At 40.0% G+C, this 25,435-nt stretch overlaps 2 protein-coding genes across 2 annotated transcripts in view; one reads left to right on the top strand and one right to left on the bottom strand.

The window, feature by feature from the left end:
* Window positions 1–3,874, bottom strand: part of adamts10 (ADAM metallopeptidase with thrombospondin type 1 motif, 10) — a 120,837-nt gene extending 116,963 nt beyond the window's left edge. Inside the window, exon 1 of the mRNA XM_036579527.1 lies at window positions 3,630–3,874. The gene's annotated coding sequence lies outside the window, so the exon portion shown is untranslated. The remainder of the gene's footprint in view (window positions 1–3,629) is intronic.
* A 5,740-nt stretch (window positions 3,875–9,614) lies between these two features.
* LOC118812974 (tyrosine-protein kinase ZAP-70) overlaps window positions 9,615–25,435 on the top strand; it is a 34,536-nt gene continuing 18,715 nt past the window's right edge. Inside the window, exon 1 of the mRNA XM_036578086.1 lies at window positions 9,615–9,744. The gene's annotated coding sequence lies outside the window, so the exon portion shown is untranslated. The remainder of the gene's footprint in view (window positions 9,745–25,435) is intronic.

Here is a 25,435-nt window from a genome sequence, read left to right as displayed (position 1 = left end):
CTCCTGTCATTCAGAGAAGAAACAGCCACGAACCCACACTAGCAGGATCCAACCAAAGCACAGGTTTGCAGTAACAACTTTCAGTATTATTAAGAAAGTTCATTACCAAAAGATGTTGAGTTACTCAGTATTATTTACATGATTTCCATCTAAGACCTCCATTGAATTGTGCAACAGATGTGCAGTTTATACAATGCACTTTTAGAGTAAGACACAAAACTGTGTAAATCTGATCTATTTCAGCCAAACTATCACTTTAAGAATGAGTGTAATTTGTGAATTGCGGCAGTCCTGAAGAGCTGGTGAGCTGTAACCGCATCTGATGGAAGCCCATAATCTGGTTGTGTCCTTGTGCATAATGTGAAGCAGAGAAGGTAGACGTGAGTGTGTGGTGTGAGAGCACAGGCAGAGGGGTATCAGGCACCAGCGGACTTCACTAATCAAACCCATAAGCCTCTGCTGCACGTACAGGGTTCTCATGAGAGCAGAACTCCCGTCTTTTCTTTTTTCCCCTCGCTCTCTTTCTCTTTCTCCCTCTGTCTAATACACACACAATCAATCTCAATCTCACCATCTCTCTCGCTCTGCGCTGAAATGCTCTCTGTCTCGCGGTCTCAATGCTCTACAAAACACTGCACTGCAAAATCAAACACTGGACAGCAGGCGAGATCCAGATATTTCTGGGCCTTTTTCTGGACATTTTTGCCTTCATCTCCCTATTTGGACACAATATCTGCCCAGCAATGGGAAAAAAGGCATTTAATGGAAACGAGCCAGAAAACCACTGGCCTCCACAAACACACAAACCTCATCTACGGACAACAAGCTTCAGTTAGACAAGTAGGAATATCTCCACTACTGTGAAAAAGTCAGAGACCACCCTTTATTTATGTAATTTCCAGTCGAAACAGCCATTAAGTAGTGTGTCCACTTTTTGCCTTCATTACAGCTTTCATTCTTTTCAGAAGACTCACTTTCAGTTTCACTAAGAAATCTGCAGACACGCCTCCAAAGTTCAGTCTTAGAAGCTGGTTGATCATTTTCTGAAGTAATCAAACACATTCAGTGATGTTGAGGTCTGGGTGGTCAGTCCATTGTTCAGCTTCTTCGTTTGATGTGTCCGTCTCCTTTTCTCAGTGAGGTTCTTCTTGAACAGCTACACATCCTTTCAGACCCATAGCGCTTAGTCGTCTTCTCACAGTGGAAGGATGGACAGAAACACCTGTGGATGTTTTCAGATCTGAAGCAGCTTGATTTTCTCCTCTCTCTCAAAGATGAAAGCTTTAAGGGCTGTTTATCTGATGGGGGCAGTTTTGGTGCCTACCAGGTTTTGTACAATAGCTAGGGGTCCAATTTTCTCTATATCTATTCATTTTTGAGCTCTAGTTTTGGAAACTCCTGTATTCACCTCCTCATCAAAAACATCTGAAAAAATGAATGACTTGTACTTAATGGCTGTAATGGAAATTACAGAACTGGCCTCTGACCTGTGCACAGTACTGTAAGTGTGGAGCAAGCCGGAAGCATTAATGCAAAAAAAAACAATGGCAGTGACCGTCCAGTTTCCCCAAATAAACAAGGCCCTCATGAGAGAATGTAGAATGAGAGGGAGCGGCAATGGGTGCGGATGCAAGCTCAGCTAAAAAGGCCCGTGATGCAACTTCTAATGAACTCAATCAGCCATGAATCAGTCAGCAAACAGAGGCATGAGCAGGGCATGTTTGTGAACAGCCGCAAGCTGTACAGCATTAGCTCCCTTCCCTTTGACATTCAGCAGCATTTTTTTTTTTCAGTCCAGTGAAACAGTTCAGTTCAGTCTGACTGCTCAGACATCCAGCCATGTGACTGCCAGAGAGAGGGAGAAAGGAGGGGAGAGGGGTCTGGGTGGGATTTCTTAGAAAGTTCTGATTTCTTCTGATCTTTGCCAGCAGAGCAGCCTGAAAGGGTTCTAAAGTAAAAAGTGTTCAATGAAATCACTCAACTATGAGCTACCAAAAAGCAACTTCAATAAAAAAGCAGCAGGTCCTCCTCCTCCCTGAGCTCCCTATGGAACTGCAGAGGAACATCAAGCATCTATCAGCACTGGAAGTGAAGTTTATTAGACTCTGTTCTTGATGCCAAAAAGGTTCAGGAGCTGAACCAACACAGGAGAAATGAAAACAGAATTCCATGTTTCTTTTCTGCTTATTTAAACTGTTAAGATGTAAACAAAGTCATTCAGAGTGGTTTGGTGTGAAACGCTCCATTCTGGAGAAACTTCAGAGAACTGCTCGCAGTGGTGGTGATAGGAACCAGACGTCCAAAGCGTTTAAAGTCCCTATAAAGCTCCCTCACAGAAAGTTAGCACACGAAATGGTTATGAATCCACTGCCTGATGCCTGAGACCTTGTTTTACAATAGTTTTGAGACAGGATTTGGCCTAAAACATAGTATTTCTTATTGCATTCATGGTGGAAACGTACACACCATCGTCAACATTACTCAGAACTCAGAAGAGACGTGTAGGTTCACTGGTGGTTCAATAAACTGCCTATATATTGTGTTGTAGACATGGTGACCCCTGGTTCCTATCACCACCACTGTAAAGAAATCTGAGTGTCCAGAATAAACCATTTCACACAAAACCACTCGGAATGACCTTGTTTACAATTGAATTATGCAGAATTTTTGGAAAAAATTAGCTAAATTCACCTTTAAATGCAAAAAAGAGAGGATTATTTGCCTCTGAAATGTGCCTGAGTAGAAGTTAACACATTAGCAGAAGTACCACTCAACTCAACAAGCAATATCTCTAACTAGAGCCTCTAAAGGGTCAAATGTACCTGACCAGTGTCCCTCTCTGACCCCTAGCTATCCTAAATGTGGTACCTACTGCAGCCCAACAGTCTAATAACTAACAAGTCGATCACTGGAGCAGGGCAGCACTGGTCAGACATTTCCACATTTCCACCTTCCAACTTGATCAACTGACCTGTGGGAGGGGTTAACTGTCAATCAATTACTGTGATTGGCTTTAATTAGCATATCTCACCACACGGACAAGCCTTTAAATGAATAAAAAGGAACCGAATATCATGAAAGCACCCTGCACTTGTGTTAAAACCCCACTCTGTTAGTAAAAAACAAAATATCTAACTTATTAGAGTGAATTTAGCATTTATATTCGGCCTGTGATGCCATGTTTTGACTTGATATTGGTTTAAATTGCCTTAGTTATCACATTAGCCAGCGTTAATCAGTCCATTAGAACCTACAGCACTGAATGAACTCAACAGTGTTGAATGAGCTGCTGGGCTGTGAACACTGTAGGTGTTAATTCAACAGTGCAGAAAGAAGTTCATTCAGCTGTGCAGCTGCTTTGCCCAGTGGTCACAAACTCAATCAGGGGGTCATATTATTAACCTCAGGTGACATCAGCCGCTCAGATGATCTAATAAACGCCTTTATCAGCCCTATAAGCAGCCCTGCATTGCACATTTCTGTTTTAGTGATCAGCAGCAGTGATCAGCAGGGATCAGCAGGGATCTGCAGGCACTGTTTCCACTTCACCAGACTGCACGCAAAGCCGTGACAGCAAAAAAGTCAAATCAGGCTTAATAACAATGCCGTAAGCGTTTATATGCTACTACCTCTCCGTGTGGCTGTCCGGGGATTACGCAGCACTTCTTCTCGTCTCTGAGGTTTGTCGACGTCCTCCTAGTTCACGGCCACATGCTTAGAGAAGTTCTGCTCCGGTTCTGCGCGGTGGCTTCGCGATTTCTTTCTTTTTTCGCCTCTTTTCTCTCCCTCACTCTCTGTCCGGGAGAACGCCGCTCCGTGTTGCCGGACAGACAGCAGCAGTAGCGGGAGCTGAACGCGGGGCGGAGCTGCGCCGGCGGACTGTTTTTTTTTCCGCCTGTATTCAGGCAAACCCCGCCCTCCCGTGCTCGGATTGGCTCTCACAAAGCCGTGTCTGCTTCTTGAGCACAACTGGTTTCAGGACGCTTAAGCCCCGCCCTCTTACGCATGAATTTGCCAGTAGTTCTGCAGACAGGCGGTCTAGGCAGCTAAAGCCCCGCCCCTTGCGTCTCGGATTGGCTAGTGTTTCATACTCGTAAAGCAGCCCCGTGTTTGAGAACACTATAGCCACGCCCACATAGATATACACACATACATACATACATACATGCAAGCATATCTATACAAAAGCCCAGTCCCATTTCTTATTTTCACCCCTACCCCTTGTTTTCGAGGGTCACCTTTGCCCCTTGGAACTAAGTTAGAAGGGGTAGTGGTCGAGATCTTCCTCTATGAAATGGGACCCTCAAATAAAAAGAGCATTACTTCATTAACAGCTACCAGCGCTGCTCTGTAGGCGACCCTGCCAGTCTGCAGTGACAGCAGAGGAGGGTAAAGTTCAGCTCCTCACTGCTGGGCTTTAGTTACATTTAGGGCATCATATGCCTTCAAAGGGGGGGGGGGCAATTATTTATTATTACCCACCCCAATTCCTCAGTGATATGAAGCTGAAATCAGCTATTCGCCAACTTTCTTCTTTGAATTTTCCTGTTCCACCTTAAATGGTGCAGCATGAGGTGTCAGAATGTAACTGCTGCACCATTTAAGGTGGAACAGGAAATTAAGCTAGCCAGCTACTAAGACATCAGCTACTACTAGTAATTTTTTACGCTTGTTATGAAGAAAACGACCATAATACACTGAAACAACATTAATCTAAGTTTATACAATGGTTATCGTAATTTTTAACAGAGAAAATTCTCACTTTTGTCGGTTTCTTTGGTCACTTGTTCAGCCATCTTGCTGGGTTTTTCTTTTTTTCTCATAACACTCTGAAAGACCTCCATTTGAAGGGTCATGTAGCCCTAACACTGGGCCCCACCCCTTTATCTCAACAAAAATCGGGACATCCTACCCCTAGATGTGAACGCGCAAAACAGAGAGGTAAGGACTAAGTGGTAGGGGCGAGGGGTGAAATGGGATTGGGCCTAAGAATTCCCAGTTCTAGAAACAGTCCTTCTAGAAAGAAAAGCCCCGCCCCCTACACTCAAACTGACCACCATAGTCCAGGTCTCAGCTTGATTTCTCTATGGCAAAAAAAGTGGGTCACCCTGTGGTAACTAAGAAAGATTAGTTTTGTCCTGTGTACATTTTTCTCCCGAATATTACTGGACTTTCTGAACTATGAGGTTGTTAAAGAGTCGAAATATGAATATTGCTACCTGCAAGCTAATCCTGCTGCGCTGCAATTTCACATCAATAAGCTATGTGGAAGTAAGACAGGCTATGGCAGTGTCCTGACAAATTGTTCCAGAGCCGGTGTGGGGCTCAATCTCACAACCCGTCCTGATCTTACTTCCTCTGGTTTACGATCACAGTATTCGTAGTGTTATTAGAAGAATCAGCAGCTGTCGATCAGCAACTCTGGGAAGAACCTCAAAAGGTATAGGTAGACAAGTGTGTGCCTGACTTTTTGTGAACTTAAAAACGTAAATGTTTTACAGTTAATGATAATGAACACGTGCCGACCTGCTAACTCTGGTCGAGAGTCCTTTGAGAGTGAAATCAGGATGGGGATGTGAGTTTGAGCTTCACAGTGGTTTATGAGAAGCCTGGGTTCTTCCTATTTACCCCATTATATCAAAAACATGACTGTAACGCCTCAGAGGGCGCACGCGAGCGAGTCCTCAATGAATGGGGGTGAATGGAGCTCAACGGCTAAAAGCAAATAGTTTCTAATCTCTCGCCCAGAACTTTCCTTTCATTTTAGAAAGTAAGAAGATGCATTTCACTAAAAAAGCAAAGAAAATTCACCTGTATGTTTCCTTTTTTCTACAACAAATGAGTTTTGGGCAGTTTTTAGGACGCTAACATTATTGCGTGTGAGTGCTGATTGGTTGGTGAGCAGAGCAGCTCATTGGCTGTTCGTGCTCACTGATGTCACTAACTGACATCATGGATGTACATGAGGCGCTGTTTTCAACTCCTATAACTCGAGTTCAAATGCTCTCAAAAATAAAATATAAATAATAAAATTATTATAATATAAAATAAAAAAATATAACACTGGTGTTAAAATGTTTTATGCGGTTCTGTGTTCAGGAAATGATTGAATTCTTTTACATTAAATATGTTTAAACATTTATAAACTATGATTTTACACAAATGCTCCATCTTAACCCGTTCGTTTTTTCATCTCTATAGGTTCTATAGGAAAATCTCATATTCATAAAGCCAGGGCTGTGAAGTCTAAACCTAATTTCACATTTTTTTGTTTTGATATTGAGTCCCTTTACACCTCTATAGACCACATGTCAAGGCCTTTGAACAGCAAAGCTACTGAAAGTCACAGCATAGTGAATACTATTGTAGATAAATTAAGCTTTCTGACATAACTCGTCTCTTTTGTCTTTGTGTGTGTGTGTGTGTGTGTGTGTGTGTGTGTGTGTGTGTGTGCTGTGTGTGTGTGTGTGTGTGTGTGTGTGTGTGTGTGTGTGTGTGTGTGATGTACTGTATGTATTCCCCAAATGTGAGTTTTTTGTAATTTCTTGGAAGATATCAAAAGAAAAAAAATGTTCTGGGATTAGCTTGTAGTTCAACGTCACGAAGAAGCCTTTGTTTGAGAATGCCATGGTCACACCCCTTCTATGATTGGATGGGGTGGAAGCATTCCTGTTCTGGAAACAGTGTTCCAGAACGTTAACGCCCCCTGCACTCGGATTGGCTAATACTTCCAGGTTTATTTTTCTCTCTCTCTCTTTTTCTATACATTTCTATTACACACAGATGCAAGAAATAGAATTATGACAATGATGATAAGACAACAACATGTTAAAAATTAACAGGAAAAAAAATTACAGAATTCAAAGGGAACATTAAAGGATGCCCGCTGCAATGAGCTGCATATGCAGTCTTAGTGCTTTCCCCTCCAGTGCCAAACACAGCTGTGCCATCCAGCCGTGATGCCAGGCGACCACTTGCAGCTGTGTGGAGTATGGCTCCCAGGCACCGCCCCCCATTGCCAGGCTCCAGCTGAGCTCTGCTGCCAAGCCTTCACCATCTTCCTTAGCCAGCCACCTTGCTCTTGGCTGGCTGGACCCATCCAGGAGGGGGCAGGCATAGCGCTCGGTACCCCATTCCGTTGTGCTCTGTTTTCCTCCTCTGCAGCATTATCCCACTTCTGACACCAATGTCAAGTCAGCTCAGAAGAAGACCTGTAAAACATCGCGTATATGAGCAAATGCTCTTTCATCTGGAACAGGCACTTCAACAGGCAGTAAGAAATGCCCAACCCAGCACTAACCCCAATAAGAAACACAGGAAGGGGGTAAAGAAAGAGGACACAACATATGAGGAGGGTAGACACCTCTAACCACTAGTTACACCACAAAGCCCACCCTCCTCTTACAGCAACAGCAACACAACTACATCATTAAAAGCAACAACATCAGCCACATCAGCAACTATAAGCATTCTTCTTAGCCGGGAGTATGGCATGGTCCGAGAGCCACTTTGCATGGCCACACCGCCTAAGCTCCTCACGACAGCTCAGCCCATAGTGGACATCACAATATTAAAATTAAATCTGATATTTCTTAGAATAAAGTTTTTCAAGTCAGTCCAGAACATCTGGATGCATTGGCTTTCCCAAAAGAGTTGTGTCAAGGTTTATTTCCTTGACTTACAAAAGCTGTAGTGCAAGTCCATATCAATTCTGAAAATTTCAAAGTAGACTTTCACAGGATATTATGTAGTAGTTGTAGTGGTTGGAAAGATTTTTTTGGAAGTAGCCAAGTTGCTTCCGACCAAATATTATAAAATGTGTAATTCCAAATAAAAACAGCAGGGGGGAGGGGGTTGCAGTGCCCTGTAGTAATGTATTTCTGATACATTTGATAGATTGTTAGTAGCCTTTGAATGTACTACAAGGCAGTCAATATCAATTTAAAGGTTTTTTTCTATTGTATAGAAGGTATTTTACAATCCTTGCTATTAGGACCAGATAATAGCAGGCGTCTAGCACTATATGGTATTGCATCAAAGACAAAAGCATAACCTTTCAGCATGACAGAATATATAGGTAATTAATACATTCTTCATTTATCAAGTTATTGACCCTCATTATTAAGCAGTTGACTGGCAGAATTCCTTCTCTTGTTGAATAAAGACTTTAATTTTAAAAAAAGTCATTTAAATTTAATGTCTTTGTTGTTCCAGATAACATATTTATGTGTGTTTGTATTGGCTAGTAGTTCAAATTCTCATGCAGCCAGCCAGCTGTTCCAGGAGCCTAAAGCTCCACCCCTACACTCCAACTGGCTAATTTCCACTTCAGCCACGCCCCTACACCCTGATTGGCAAAGTATTTTGCCTGAATACAGGTGGGAAAAGAAACATCACTACATTTCACTTTGAGCCCCCAAAACAGGTGGGTTACTGACCCTCTGCATCAGGGGTGCCCAAATTTTACGTCTCTGGAATGTTTGTGGCAGCAAAAAGATGGACAAATAAAGAAAGAGGGAGATTTCAAATATATTTTATTACATTACACCATAATGTTATAATTACAAATACACCTTTAAAAGGAAAGAATTCTAGAATTTAATTATATATATATATATATATATATATATTATATATATATATATATATATATACACACATACACACACGTATTTATACACATACACATATTATGTAGAGCGGGGCTCTATATATATATATATATGTATATATATATATATATATGTAGCCCTGCTCTGCATAATATCAGCCAACATTTTTTGGTCTAATTATAACACTATATTTCTTTACAGCGGTCCATTGTTGGCACGGTTTATGTTGACATTTAAATACGTATGTTGTTGTTGGTTTGTGGTATTTTGTATCCACAGTCATACATCATATTTACAGCCACCACTGCTGAAAAAAAAAACAGCACAGACCAGCATGCATTCCATGCTGGTCTAAACTGGTCTATGCTGGTTTAACTGGTCACCCCCCAGCTACAAAAACCATCACAGACCAGCATTGCCAGTCACCAGCGTAACCAGCATGTGTTGTGTTTTGGATGCTGGTCAGCAGACCAGTGTAAACCAGCTGTTTTTTTCAGCAGGGCCTGCAAGGTTCATACTGGTCGACCAGTATACCAGCATCCAAAACACAACATGTCCTGGTTTTGCTGGTGACTAGCATGGTTTTTCTAGCAGGGAAGGCCCCTGAATCCGGCGCCCCATTTGCTTTCATTCGCCTCGGTGAGCTTTGGTCTTGACGACTGCTCTGCTCAGTCTACAGTAATGAAAACTGTAACAATTTTTATAATGTGCTGCATTATGACACATTTTTGACCGAGCCGCTGCCTCTGCGGGCCCCTCGTACCAAAGTTGGAGTGAAAGAAATATGGAGCTATTTGACATTGTAAACATGCAGCACGCTGCCAGAGCCCATGCTGTGCTGATTTAGGTGAAGGAGTAAATTGCCGTTTCTGAGAAACGGAGACACTTGAAGGGAATGCGAAGCTGTGGGAGAAGAACAGCCCACAGAGTTCACCTGCAGACATGCACACGTACGCGCTCGTGCACTAGAGCTGGCAAGCACAGATGTCATAGATCAAGCCAAGATCAGAAAGCTTCATCACCTCCACAGACTGAAGACGTTTGTTAGCGCCCTCACACACCAGTTGATTTGGGCCTGAGTGTCTCTCGCTCTCTCTCTCTCTCTCTCTCTTTCTGGAGGCTCCCAGCCTTGGTGAGTGCTTAATGGGCTTGTTTGGGCTTTTTTGGCCGTCCTCTAAGAGGGACGCCTCGCTCTTATCTCGTTCTCAGCCGATTTCACAACCCGTCCATTGCTGTTGATGTAAATGTCAGTGCGGCAAACGAGGTGAGGGAGATTAGAGAGCTTGTTGAACTGACAGAAGTGAGTTCGTCACAGGCCGAACTACGGCCGTGTGCTTGGCCAGACTAGAACTGCTGCAGTTGTCCAAGAATGTTGATAGCGTTGTTCGACACGTGCTGGCTTTTGATGGTTCAACGTGGGCCGTATTGCAGTAACAAAAGACCTCTCGCTGCGAGGGTTCAATCCCATTTTCAAAACATGTCTTTGTCTGATGTGTCCTCTGTAATTGTTCTCATACTGCGCTGGGTATCCTGTGGTTGAGTAACCATTGCGCTTTTTGTTGTTGCTTTCTCCAGAGTTACATGTACGATTTCTAGTATTGTTTACATTTCATTTAGTTGTGAATATCAAAAGAGTGTCAGTACATGCTCATCACAGTGTTCCTAAATTGATCTTTCTTAGCGGTCTTGCTGAAGAAGTAAAAAAGCAGTCTAAGTGAGAAAAATGGATTAAAAATGCTCGAACGTCCAGTATCAAAAAGGATGAGATCACATTCTTGAACTGTTCATTTTTAATCGAACTCTTCTTTTTAACTTCAATTTCAACGCGAGCTGCTTTTTAAACTGTTTAGTTTGAACTTTAATTGCTTGTTTTTAACTCCAACTTTTCTTTTTGCTGTTTATTGTGAACTGTTCTTTTTGACTGTTGAATTTAACTCAAACTGTTCTTTTTAACTGTTTACGTTAAACTCAACGTAAATTGCCCTTTTTAACTCCAATTTTGAATTTAACTTTGCTTTTTCGACTGTTCATTTTGAACTCTAGCTGTTCTTCTTGACCGTTGAAATCTACCTCAAACTGTTCTTTTTAACTGTTTCAATTTAACTCAACTTTAATTACTTTTTTAATCCCAATTTTGACTCTAACTTTTCTTTTTGTTCATTTTGAACTTTAGCTGTTCTTTTTGACTGTCGAATTTGAACTCAAACTGCTCTTTTTAACCGTTGAATTTGAGCCTTGACTGCTTAACTTTTTAACTCCAGTTATGACTTTAACTTTTCTTCTTAACTGTTCGGTTTTAACTTCAAATGTTTTTTTTAATGGTTCAGCTTTAATTTTAACTTTGGCTTTTTAAATTTGGCTGTTCACTTTTAAGTTGAACTACATTTTTTTGACAGCTGGGTTAAAGCACTCTTGCAACTAATGAACTGCAATACCGTGACTGACACTGACATCAAATTACGCGATGGTTTAAAACACTGAATTGAGAAATTGAGAGATTACACATTATTATGTGAGGCTGCTTTGTAAATAATCATACAATGAAGGCACATTTTCTTCTATACCTTTAGACTTCTCTTTATGTCGCTGCATCATGCACCATGCTGAAGACAAAGGACTTCAGCAAAAAAAGAGATGTTAAAAGACAAACACGCACTGCAACAAGATAAAACAGCAGCCTTTCCACCACAAAACGCTACAGAGCAGCTGCGACTTCAGAGCTGGAGATTAAATTATATTTATAGAGATATTGAACAGACTTGAAAACAAACTGACGTTGTATTTGGCCCCTCGGTAGCAGATGTTAAACGACTGCAACCCGGTTTAAAATGATAGGCACTGTTTACAGCTCAGCACAGTCCAAAAATTAGTATAACAGCAAATATGCACGTAATAATAATGCAACGCGCCATTAACACAGATAACGTTAACAGCAGCGTGAAGCTAGTTTGATAATGCTGCTATTAGGCCGCAGGGAACTACAATGTCTCGCCTCATATCTGCTAACGTATTTGAGATTTCATATCGGCAGTGATTACAGTTTTCTTAACAGGACAGAAATACAAATAGCATTGAAACAGCAGGCGCTCAGTGCTGCGGTGCTGTTGGGACGAGGCAACGGTCCAAACCTGACCCGACTCCAAATGCCCACGATACTTCACCAGACTTGTGGGAACGGCTAAATATGGGTGCAAAATCATGGAAAGCTATTCAAACAAACATGAGCAACAATCAAAACACGAAGAGCAATCAGAGGTCAGCGCCACTAATGGCCTTTTACATGCTGGAAAAAAACAGCCTTCTGGTTTCCACTGTAGGCTGCAATTCTGAGAGAAGATTATTTCCATTTAACGTTTTTTGGATGTTGTGAGACTAAGGATGGAATTAATGATACAGTAAATAAATATATTTGTTGAGTGTAAGTGAGTTTTTTTTCCTTTCCCTTTCCTTACAATTCACTCATTCAGACAGAAACAAAGAGTGGGTGGAAGTGAAATGGCTCACTGTAGAAAAACTCACCAAGTCTTTACAGTGGTGGTGATAGGAACCAGGGGTCACTATGTCTACAACACAAATATAGACATTTTAATTATCATCCAAAACTGCCAGTGAACCTACACGTCATCTAAGTTTTCATATGGAATGTTGATGATGGTTAAATAGTGATAATAAGTTCTCAGGACTATTTTGCCTCACAACACCCTGCATGTACCCCTCCGCCACGAATCTATTTAAAAAAATAAGCCAATGTTTTAAGCCAAAAGCTTCTCAAAACTATCATCAAACAATGTCTCCGGCATCAGGCAGCGTATTCATAACCACTTTACATAGTAACGTTATGTGAGGGAGCTTTTGGAGGCGTTTAATTCTTCAGACGTCTGGTTCCTATCACCACCACTGTGAACAATTCTGAGTTGGTTTCGTTAGAAAGGCATATTTCAAACTAAAACCATTCTGAATTACTTTGTTAACATCTTCTCCATTTAATTATGCAAAAGTATGAGAAAATGGTGAAATGCCTCCTTAAGAATACTTAATAGACTTAGGTAGCAACTTAAGATGTCACTAACAGCAGGACACACTGAAATTCAATGTGCGTTATGGTGAAAATCTGCAGAATGAGCCAGACTGTCTCACTAATATTTCCATTAGAAAATTAAAAATGAGAGATTATTTACGTTTTCATGAAATTATAAGAGCTTAGTGGAGCTTTGCTCCTCACTGCACTTCGGCCCAGTTTAACCACTGCATACATTCACTTTTGTACATCTTTTTATGCAGAGGTGGGTAAAAGTAATCTTAGGAGTCTTGCCCAAGGGCTCTTATTGGAAACAGCATAAATAATACGATTTAGGATTTAGTCTGGAATTGTAAAGGGGTTAAAAAATATTTACCGCCAAAATACAAAGTCACTTTGTGTGTCAATTTGGGCTTGAAGTTAGTGACCAGTATGAAATGGTGAGAAACAATATAAAGCAAACAAATACTATTATACTTGTACACCATTCAAAGAAGTGTAGCACGGCAACATTTTGATCATATTTTCCAAAAAAGCAGAGTAGTTCAAGTGAATGTAACCCATAAAGAGCAGAGCTGGGGAATTCTGGGACCTGAACTGCCTGAACTGTCTCCATATTCTCCCTCCGAGACCGCACAGCCAGAAATGAGGCCTGGTGTTTTCTGCTTATTTTTAGTAGTCTGAATGTCTCTGATTGCCTAGCGTGAGGAAGGCTTTGATAGTTGATTGTGTGGTTTGACTGCTTGTTTTCGGAGTGTAACCTTGCCCTATGAATATCAGCAGAGTGTGGGGGTGTCCTCATTAGCTCGCTTTGCACCCATAGGCTGCGGCTCATTCACACACGTCCGGAACGTAAATAGGCTGCCTGTGTACTTTTCCTAAATGGAAACTTTAAAAGCGGTTTTCGCGCATACACAGTTTGTGTTTGTAAACAGCTAACGCACTGACCTGCGTAGACGAATGGTGCAGTTTTGAAAGGAGCGCTGTGACCCTGTTCCAAAAAATGAAACATAAAATAGAAAATGTGTCATAACTTTTGCACAGGCCATAATTTATGTTTTATTTTTGCCAAATGTTTTAGATTCAGCAAATAGACAGTAAATGTGCATGGTAGTGTGCAGAAGTGTGTTCTCAGAACTTATTTTTAACTAATAAAACATGTAAATTGACCAGGGGTGCACAAACGTTTGCATACATCTGTGAACAAAAGAACAAAAGACATGCTATAGACACAGTGCAACAAGAATAGTCATATGTTAAGGGGGTAGAGTGAGATTTAGAAGGTGTGGAATGTTTTCAGTATTGATATCATGGAAATTTGATTAAAACTAGCCTATAGAAAGATATCAGTCTGTCTAGATATCAATATAACTAGCTTATATCAATATCTATATGTAGCTAGCAACAGCCAGCTAGCAGAACAGTAAACATCAGCTATCAAATTTAATAAAACATCAGTGTTGTGTCAAAATGGTAACTTTACAAGAGAAGGAAAATAACATTCTTAACTCTGAATGGAAGTTAAAGGGGAATTCCAACCATTTTTTAAAATTTCTGCATAATTTAGTTGTTGAGATTTAAAGATTCAGTCAGAAGTCATTCAGAGTGGTTTGATGTGAAATGGTTCATTACAGAGAAACTTACAGATTCTGATTTCTTTACAGAGGTGGTGATTGGAAGCAGGGGTCACCATGACTACAACACAAATATAGCTATTTTATTTACAATCCAAAACCACCACTGAACCTACATGTGTCCTCTGAGATTTTCTATACAATGTTGATGGTAAAATAGTGAAAAGTATGTTTTATTTGGGGATTATTTGCCTTGCAATGCCCTGAGTATACCTCTCCGCCATACCAAAGGCCAAAACCTGACTTAAAAAATATGTAAAACCGCGTCTCAGACATCAGACATCATATTCACAACCAATATGAGGAAGCTTCTTCAGACGTCTGTTTCCTATCACCACCACTGTGAATAATTCTGACTCTGTAAGTTCTTCTAAAATGGAACATTTCACACCAAACCACTCTGAATGACTTTGTTAACACCATGACAATTTAATCATGCCCAAATTTAGAAAAATTGGTGGATTTCTCCTTAATCTGAGAAGACAGATTTTTTGTTTTTATTGCTCTGTTCATCATAAAATTTTCACTCATTGTAAAGGAATGCGAAATTCTGAAAAAACAACAAAAGAGAAGGTTTTGTTCTGACAGCTGCAAAAGAATCCATTCAGTTGAAACAGGCCTGTATTAAGACAATAGTGGTGACTTGGTTTTGCAAACTGGGCTAGTTACCTACACAGCAGAATGCTTTAGAATGACTTCCAAAGGACGAGAAGAGGAGGATACCAAACTGCATCATTGTAATGTATTGTACTGTATATTTGATAGATATTAGAAATTATTTCATATTCCATCAAATTATAGTAGACCTCAGCTTCACTTACCATTTACATGAAACAAAGATTTTTACCCATTTACTGGCCCAATTTAACCCCTGCAGTCATTCGGCAGATGCAGAGTGACAGAGTGACCCACTAAGCTGCATCAACCCACACACACATAGCAATAGAACACTCGAGGTCACGTGGTGGACATTACAGCTTTGATTCGGCTGCAGTAGACTATCACAGTTGTGATATTATTTGCAATAACACAGGATTCTACAGCTTTTACACAACAGTTCTGCAAAAACTTTAAAAAGTAATGCATATAAGCCTCAAACATCATATTAAAATATGCTTTAATATGGGCAGTTCCTTCATCCACAAAAAGTAGTGCTCCTTTGTGTAACAAATAGAGCCATAAAACTGTGTCAATATCAGGTTCAGCTCAGGTTTTTCAACATTTGCCAGATAAATCTGAATGTGGTTTAGTTCCAGTCGGTCTGTAGAACATTTCACAGCACGTCTTGTCTGCTAAATTGAATTCTGCTTATTTCTGGCTAATTAGTTTGCTTAGTTGTTTAAAGCTGCCAACCAAAAAACTTGCTTGAGAACAAAGTCAGGTTCGGAATTTGATGTAGGTCACTGTGGTCACTCTCTTCTTCAGAATCTGACTAAATGGACTGCAGGTCAAATATTATATTATTTTCTGTTTCTGTATGTGCTAAGGTAGAAATATAGCGCGAATCAAGGTAGAAATATAAAGCGAATCATGCTCGGCGGAACGATCCAGTGACTGTGCCAGCACACTTCTCAACCAATCAGATTGTGTCTCCGGAAGTAACTGCTATAATAATTCAGAACGTAACGCACACTAGACTAAAGCTTAGCCACTACTGCGGTTTTTGAGAGAAGAGAGAAGTCAGTGAGAAGCTAAAGAAGGCTCTTCTGCTCTGAAGCCTGGGGACTGACCCACACCCAGAACATCAAGGTAGTTGTAGTTATCATGCAACATCTATGCTCCATATGTCTCTGATTCTGTAAGTTGTTTTCTCGTCTGTGGGCGTAAGCAGACTGTAGAAAGGTGCAAGGAAGTGTAAGCTACAATGCTAGTTTTGCAACTTTGCCAACTTTTTTGATATGAATGTGTGTTTTGATATGAACCTAAGTTACAATGTAACCAAAGAATTTAAATAGTCAATACACACATGCATTTAACCTGACGTATGTAAATATAATTATTTTCAGAATATATTTGTTATCCCTTACAATTTCAGGTTTATTACATCTTAACCCGTGTGTGGTGTTTTTGTCTACGGGACCCATTTTCAATGTTAACCAAAAGACAAAATGATGCGATTTATTATTATTTCAACCTCAGATTCCTGGTTCTTTGCTCATTTTCTGTGAGAAACTAACCCATTTTCAGTGCCTTCACACTGTTCACCCTCCCACACATTCATATTACACATGTGGTGTTGGGTGAACCCGCGGGGAGTAAAAGTGTGGAGGTGCTGTGTCCTTCACTCTGTTCTCCTCCTACATGGCCTGCTGTTAGTGTGTGTGTGTGTGTGTGTGTGTGTGTGTGTGTGTGTGAGGGTGGACAACATGGACAGGCTGCTGACTGGCTACAGCTGCTAAAGGAGAACCCTGCGCTGGACACTTGTGATATTTTAAACATCTGGTATTTTTACATAAATTGTTGTGGCTGTATTGATTTAGAAAACAATAATGTGGTGGGTCCACCAGACCCCTGAGTAACAAACACATCAACACCACTCAAGGGTTAAGATTTTGTTATTCTGTAACTAAGCGTAGACGAGCCGGCGGATCTTGGCCATTTAAGGTGTTAACTGTGTGCATTAGAAAGTTGCTGGTACAACAATATGCATGTAGTCATCGACTTTCCCTCCGAATGCAGCATTCTGGCATTCATATTTTCCAGACAAAGCAGCATTATGGCCTTCCCCTAACAACAATTTCAGTTTCTCCCTTTTTCCGTCCTCGCCTAGTGAAGCACTGAATTTACCTGATTGAAATGTGAACTTTGTTTCCACATGAATAAAATATGTGAAATCGACACAATTTAGTCTTTGAGCCTACAGACTTGTGGCAATAACTATGTTGATGTAATATATCTCTATTATTGGAACAAAACCTTGAATCTCCCACATGGTAACTTTACAGGAGAAGGAAAACAGCATACTTTAATTTTAATGTAAGTCAGTGGAACCAGACTTTTTGTCCAAGTCATTTTGGGTCATTTCTTTTGGGCCATTCATCATGAAATTTAAAGGGCAACAGGCATTTTTCAAACTACGTCAAAAACTGAAAAACGACAATAGTGGAGATACGAGGTTTTGCTCTGACAGCAGCGATATAATATTCATATTGCAGTCCAAAAAAATGTACTTCCAAAAACGGTAACTTTTCAGGAGATTTTAATGTAATTTTAATGTAAGTTAATATAAGAAGATTTTATTATAAGTCATTTTGGATCGTTGGTCCATTCCTCATGAAATTTTCACACAATGTTAAATACAACAACAAAAAACAAGTAGAGATGCATGGTTTTGGTATGACAGCAGCAATGATATGGACATGACGTACACATTCAAATCAATTTTGGTGTAGTTCAGTCAGTTCAGGTCAGTTGAACCCTTGCAATGAAAACAAGTATATGTGATGCCTTATGTAAAATGATATAAGCATGATGTGCTGTGGCATTGTCTGATGCCCTAAAAATAAAGGAGTCACTTAAATCTAAATAAAGCATAGTTTGGCTTTTTTATGTAAAAGGTTGTACAAAATAAATTAGAAAACAAAATAACTGATAGTCCACATACAAAAGGTGGAATGTTTAATATATGTTTTTTCTTTGGACGGGCTCAGATAAAAAATAAAATCATTTTCATTCCTTTTTTTATTTAATATAATCCTCATGCTTGTTGTATTTAAACTCTGCTAGTATCACTCTGGTTTCAGTGTTAAGTTTTGGTTGGAAACAAAAGGGTTAAATTCTTGAACCACCCAAAAGAAAACTGTCCAATCAGGATTTATTTTCTCTCTGATATCTAGACAAACACAGCCAAGTGAGCTCTCCCATTGGTTAAGCCTTCAGGAGCTGAACAGAAGACCTATGGGACAGATTAACTTAATTAGAAACTGACAGAAACCAATCACGTTTTGAGTTACGATGGGTGGGACCAATTTTGTGCTAAAAAAAATGTAGGCCTTCTAGAAGTTCTAGATAGGTCACTGCGAGTGCAAGTGGCATCCTGACGTTTTAGTTAGTTGTCAGAAATGGAACGACTCCATGGCCACGTTCACATTACCGGGTTGAAGGGGCACTCTGATGTTTTCAGAGCTGTGTGGACACAAATCTGATCTTTTCAAATCTGTCCTGAGCCACTTTCAAACGTGGTCCTAGATCGGATACGTATCCGATTCATGGTCATGCGACCTTAATGTGACGCTCAGATCGGAATTCATGTGCTTTTTCTCCACTGCACATGCACCATCATTCAGCGTTACCATGGCAGCAGCGCCGAACAGAAGTTAAAGCCTGTAAACAGTGGAAAAGCAGTTCATCTCACCTTTTTCTCCTTCGTCTCGCTCTAATAATGAAGCTGAGAGCTGATCAGAGTTAATTATCCTTTTAGCGAAGCTCGTTCTGCTCGTTAGTTTGTGCTGATGATGAACATGATTCATTCACGTGACGTTACTGAGTAGGATGTGCGGATGAGGGTCATTTCAGGACACCGGTTCGTTCACAATAATGACAGATTTGAATCACTTACCTAAACGAGTGTGAACCATCTTGTCAGAGAGATCGGATTCAAGCAAAAATCCGGATTTGAGCGACGAGGCTTGTAATGTGAACGTAGCCTAAGTCAGGGCTTTTTACTGAAAGAGTCTCTTTAAAACTGCTACAAGGTAAAATGTGTGTTAATGTTTGTTACAGATTTCAAATATCATGTATGGCCCAAACTGAAGCCCTAGCTCTAATAGCCATAGTTTGCCTCCAAGGTCAGTACTGTATCAGCCAGCTGGTTTGTATTCACGTTGGGCTTTTCTCAGCTGCTGTGCACCACGTCTATATCACCCATGTGTCCTTAAGCTATAAGGTCCCTTTGCTGTGGCCTGCTGTGGCTGAGAAACGCTGGGTCTGGTGAGTGTTTGCGTGTGCATGTCTAGAGGTCTTCCGCCGTGCTTGTGTCCTCTCTGGGACTGTGGGCAGGGGTGTGTGAATGTGTCCAGGAAGCTGTGGTGTAAGCCTCAGATGATGCTTAGGTGTAGAGGGGGAATACCTGCTCTACATTCAGGTGAAGGATCAAAACAAACTCACTACGGACAGGATGGCTCTGATGTTATGGGCCGCAAATAGGTCAAGGCAGGTCATCTGAATGGGGGTCTGGAGCAAAGTCTTGAAGTCTTAGCTTAAAGATTATCTCGTCAGTGCAAGTGCACTTACCTGCCTCACATTATCTACCCCATAATACGACTGTGTTTTAGGACCACTGTTAATAAAAATAAAAATAATAGAGTTTGAGAAAAAAGTCGTAATATTTCGAGAAAAAAAGTTGTAGAATTATGACATTGAAGTGGCATTAATACCAGGAAAGGTCACAGTATTGTGCCCAAAGGCTTTGCGAAGGGAAGGGAAGGCAGCACCTCCTCGTGTTAAATGAGGGGCAGTGAGTTGGTGGACTTTCATATCGATTCACCCATAAAGAAACACTCAGTCTCCCTGTCTCTCCTGCTCATCAGCACCAGCCTGTTATTAGTATAAGAACCGGCTGAAACGGCTGAGCAGGAAACCGTGTTTATCTAGAATAAAGAGCCAGACGGACTCAGAGGAAACTGTCTGTCTGTTTTGTTGAAGGAGAATCTCACGCAGGGTCGTCTACACGGCTATCGGGGCTACATCTCTGCACCATTCAAAGAGGGCATGAAGTTTCACAGACAGTGAGATTGATAATCAAAATGATCGATTAACAAAGAGACAGGAGTGAGTGGAGCTCCGGCACCAGTACAGCAACCGAGACCCCAACATGTTATGGCAGCCCCCTACAGTTAGCCCACTTTATCCTCCAAATATTACGACTTTTTTCTTGAAATATTACAACTTTATTCTTAAATATTATGACTTTTTTCTTGAACTATTACGACTTTTTTCTCTAAATATCACGACTTTATTCTCATAATATTATGACTTTATTCTCAAAGTCTACGCTTTTTATTTTTAACAGTGGCCCTAAAACATAAAATACTGCAAAAAAGATCAGCCAAAATGCTCACGTTTGAACCAAAAACCTGTCAATTCCAATCTTGGCTGATTCTTATTATGTGCGCCTAAACCTAGAATACAAGTTACAAAGCTAGAACAGAGTAAGTGAAGCAAGAACCTACAGACCTTTAGAGTTTGAGATGAAAAATTGAATTTCTCCCTCATTTTAAATGCAATGGTTCAGCTAAGACTGGGTTTGGTATATGAAGTTTACTTCTTTGGTTTTGCCCTGGAGCTACGAGGCTAATGTTAGCATATTAACTCATCATTTAGCATATTGCTAACTGCATCCCTAAATCATCACATACCGGCCTTAAACAGTGTGGAGCTGTTCAGTATCTCTAACAGACTTGCTTATGTGCTTTCTGACACTGTGTGACACACTGTTGGCTATAAAAATGCAAAAATGTATGTAGCGTAGCTAAAACAACAGTAGCTATCATGAAGTCAGAATTTTGTCCATACTTTTGTCAGTTTTTGCAGGTAACAGTATGTTATACAGTGTCCAAAATCTACATAAGCAGATTAGGTTACTTATCAACTTCACACTTTGAGGCACGTGTGACTCAGCTTGCAGGCTTGCAGTTAGCACAATGCTAATAGGGAGATTTTCAGCTTCCGTTACTTGTTAGCTGCATTAGCTTGACTGCAGTGGAAAAATAAAGAACACCACATCATAGCTAGTGTCTGCTTTTTGGGCAAGGGGGCTCCTGCTGAAAAAAGACCGCTGGTTTATGTTGGTTTGTGCTGGTTTCCCTGCTAAAAAAAAAAAACATAGAGACCTTTAAGTGTTTCTGTTGGTTCCTGATGATTTTGTAATGTGTTTTGGCTTTTTTTGATGAGTTGATATCACAATGTAAAGGATCCTAATAGCTTAGCGGGTCACCATGATTCTAAATGCATTTGATCATTTCCTAATGGGGTGTAAAGGTCTTCTACAGAAAACTTGTGGCCTCTATTGGAAACCGTTAAGCCAACCCAGGTAACAGTTTTGGGCCAATTCTGGCTTTCCTATGTGAGTATTGGTTGACTACTGGGTAGATGCTAGGCATGCGGGCCAGAATATGGCCACATCCTGGACAGTTTTATACAGTTTTTCCTTGTGTCTACATTCGTGGCATAATTCTGGCATGAATGTTGTGAACCGACAATGTATTTGGGACAGATTGGGGCCAAATTTGGGCCATATCCTTTAGTTCTACTCACTTTACACCATGTGGGCCAGATCTGGGCTGAGGACCCTGCCATATATTGGGCCAGAACAAACCAAAGATGTGGCCCACCAGTGGGCCAGACAAATTTTGCTAACTGGGAATTCCCATTAGAAAGCAAAACCATTTTGCATAACAGCTTCCAAAACATAACACATCATCTTTGTTGGAACAAACCTTTGTAGCTCCAAAATCAGGAGAAGAAAAAACATTCTTAACTCATAATGGATGTTAATGTAAAAAGTTTTTTTCTAGGTAGGTTTTCCACTTTTATACGTCCATCCATCATGAAATGTCTCTCAATTAAGAGGTAACAAAATTAAAGTTTTCAAATTATGCAAAAAAGTACAAAATGACAAAAATTAATATATTATTATATTATTTTTGTACCCTGCTGAAAAAAAAACTGGTTGGTGCTGGACTTGTTCTGACTTAGCTGGTCACCCTGTATGGTCATACTACATCTAAAACACACCATATGCAGGTTTTACTGGTGACCAGCCATGCTGGCCTATCCTGATTTTTCTAACAGGGCAATATTGAATACATTTTATTTTTCATCTCAAACACTTAGAATCTATATGCAAGTCCGCTCTTTACTTCGCTGGGAAGTCCTAACTATATAACTTCCGTATAAGTTTCATACACTCTCAGAAAAAATATAATGCCATATTCCGTTGAAATTACATTTTTTTAAGATGTATTGACTCCACACACACCCTGTCTCATCTCCAGCCTTTTTATTTTGCTGCTCTGTTTTAAAACATGAAGTTATGAACTTCATTTGCTCTGGGAAAAACTTATTTAAGTGTTGTGAACCTTAAAACCACAGTTGGCCCTTAAAACCATCGTTGGACATTTCCATTGTTTGTACCTTGGTGAACGACTACGGTAGCTTTTTTTGATAGTGTAGTTCTGTAATATTTCACAGTAGGTACTGTGTAAGTTCTTTGGTCAAACCATCACTTTAAGCTTTGAGGGATTTAGTCTTTCTTCATAATTATCAAAGTATACATGCCAGGTCTGTTGAATTAGGAACACTTCCTCTCTGCCTCGCTTGTGGCAAGAAAACAGACATTCATCTTTCATGACCTGTTAACCTCCCACACACTGGAAATAGTGAACATTCAGCTGAGACAGCAGGCTGAGGGAGAGAAAGAGTGTTACAAGGAAAAAGCTTGAGAAAAGGTAACACTTTGCTTAATTCGCTGAACGTTTTATGCTGTAACCCGACAACAACAACAGGTTTGATACTAATTCCACCTTTACGTGGTTGTATAAGTGCTGGGTTGCAGGTTACATTATTGAGAACTGTTTGTGTGTCAAGTTTAACACATCGCGTCTCAGACACTACAGCTTAGACAGAACTGAACTCATCTTAATGACTGTTTCGTGATTTAATTCATCGGATGAACCGTTGAGGCTGTTAGAAGTGATGGTTTTTAAATATGTTTCTGTGGTGGTTTTAGTTTTGTATGGGCTTTCTTGTAAACGTGTTATTTTAATTTATTTATTTTTTTTCAAAAAAGAAAGTCTTTTATGCAGAGAATTTGACTGCACAGTGGGGTCCTGTTTACAGTCAGGTTAACCCTTTAAACTCCAGGGGTCCATAAGTGGGTCTACACTTCAGTTCCTCAATCTCACAACTACAGCACCTTCGATTTTTAGTAGTTACTGAATAATTCATTGTCATTATTGAATAATTCATAGTGGATACCGAATAATTCATAGTAGTTAATTAATATTTCATAGTAGCTACTAAGAGATTCACATTAGACATGTAATAATTCATAGTAGATACTGAATAATTCATAGCAGATACAGAAAGATTAACAGTAGATGCTTAATAATTCCTAGTAGATACAGAATAATTTATAGTAGCTGCAGAATAATTCACTGTAGTTACCAAATAATTCATAACAGACACCGAAAGGATTATCAGCAGTTACTGAATTATAAACTTTAAGATTAATAATTGAATAATAAACCTATATTTTTAGGATATTACAAAAGTGTGTGTGTCCTTTGGGTCGGCGTTTGGGGCGACAGGCTCATGTATGTGTTGGCGAAGCTCAGGAACGTTCGTGAAGCGGCAGCACCTGCGGCAGTCGGAAGATGCTGAGATGGGGGAGGGGAAGGATGTGTGTGTGAGTTTCCTGTTGCAGCGGTGTCGCCCGTGGGGAGAGCGTGATCTCAGATCAGAGCTTAAAAGAGACTTCCAGCAGCCACTGCCACCTTCAGAGAGTCAGCCATGCAGCACAGTAACACTCCAGCACAGAACATGAATGCTGCAACCACAGCAACACTAACCTCCCCACACAACACTGTGACGGTGTGCTGGTGAAACGTGGCAGTGGCAGGGTTCAGAGATCTGAGGGTGGCTTAAACAAGAGCACTTTGTCATTTGTGTTTGGGTGTGTGGGGTGTTCATGAGTCATAGCTCTAAAACAGTTACAGTGTGTACTGAAAAAAAGGTAGTTTGAATTTATATGATTCAAATGTGAGAAGTGGTTGCAAAATGAATGAAATGTAATATATGAAAATATTGGTTTCTAAAGCAAGAAGTAAACTGAAAGAAGTCATTTTGTTGATGTAGTATATTTAATTTGTGAGAGCCACAGACTATTTGGCATATGAATCATGAACAAGTCCAACATGCACTTTCAGTCATTCGCCATTTCTTCTTTTTTCCCCATCATTTGAATATAGTAATTGCTGTTTATGTTGTGTATGAATTCATGGCTGATATCATTTCCTAAACATAAAATGTAAAACTATTTCTGACACCTGTTGAAATACACTGAGAAAGTGTCATGCACAATGCTAACCCATTGGGTTTAAGCTTCTATTACTTGTTGGCTTTGTTAGCCTCAACACTTGGACACCAGCATGTCTTGGCCCATCAACTACATTTGGCATAAGAAGGAAAGTTGTGTATATTTGACTTTTGGTCAAACTTTCATGACCGATTAACCTCCCATATACTCTAAAGCCTCTTGTTGGTATAGAGCTTTTGCATTACATGGAAAATATTTAACCTCTTACAAGGCCAGGAGCTGCAGCAGGTCCAGCTTTCCATTTCATATAACTTACTTAGTGTGGAACTTAAGAATACCCCAGCCAGTTTGCTGGTCACTGAATAGCAAGCATCAAGATATGCTAAGCTTAAAAGGGAGTTCTGGCAATTTGTTAAAACGTCTGCATAATTAAATTAAAGTGGTTTGATGTAAAATGCTCTGTTGTAGAAAAACATATCCAGTCATTTGTTTACGGTGGTGGTGATAGGAACCAGACCTCTGAAAGATCCGTCACAGAGCGTGAATACATGAAATGGTAGTGAATACGTTGCCTGATGCCTGAAACATCATACATTGTTTTATGGTAGTCTGGAGATTTTTTTGTTGTGTTTTTGAGCACATCAGTGATGGAGGGGTGCATTCAGGGTTTTTATATGTCATGAGTTTTTATATGTCATGGGTTTTTATGTGTCATGTTTTTATATGTCATGTTTATGTAAAATAGTGGTAAATCTCAAAAGAAAAGAAAAAAAAGAATATATATATATATATATATATATATATATATATTATATTATATATTATATATTTACCACTTTTTTACATAAACATGACATATAAAAACTCGTAAGACACGTGTAGGTTCACTGGTGGTTTTGGACAGTAAATAAAATGGCTATATTTATGTTGCAGGTGGTAAAGATGCAGGTGGTTAGTGTTTTTAAGTACAGCTGATATCCACAATATGATCAGAAAACTATATTATGATATTTTTGACATAATTTATCATGATGATGATTATTACGGTCATATTGCCCAGCCCAAGAGGAGACCTAGCTAGCAGGTGGAATTGTTAAAAGTTAAAATTTAGAATGCCAAAAAAAAGATATAAATT

This window comes from Colossoma macropomum, unplaced genomic scaffold (assembly GCF_904425465.1).
Source record: "Colossoma macropomum unplaced genomic scaffold, Colossoma_macropomum, whole genome shotgun sequence".
Lineage (NCBI taxonomy): Eukaryota > Metazoa > Chordata > Actinopteri > Characiformes > Serrasalmidae > Colossoma > Colossoma macropomum.
The sequence above is the reverse complement of the archived record's forward strand: the minus strand, read 5'-3'. Positions and strand labels throughout refer to the sequence as shown.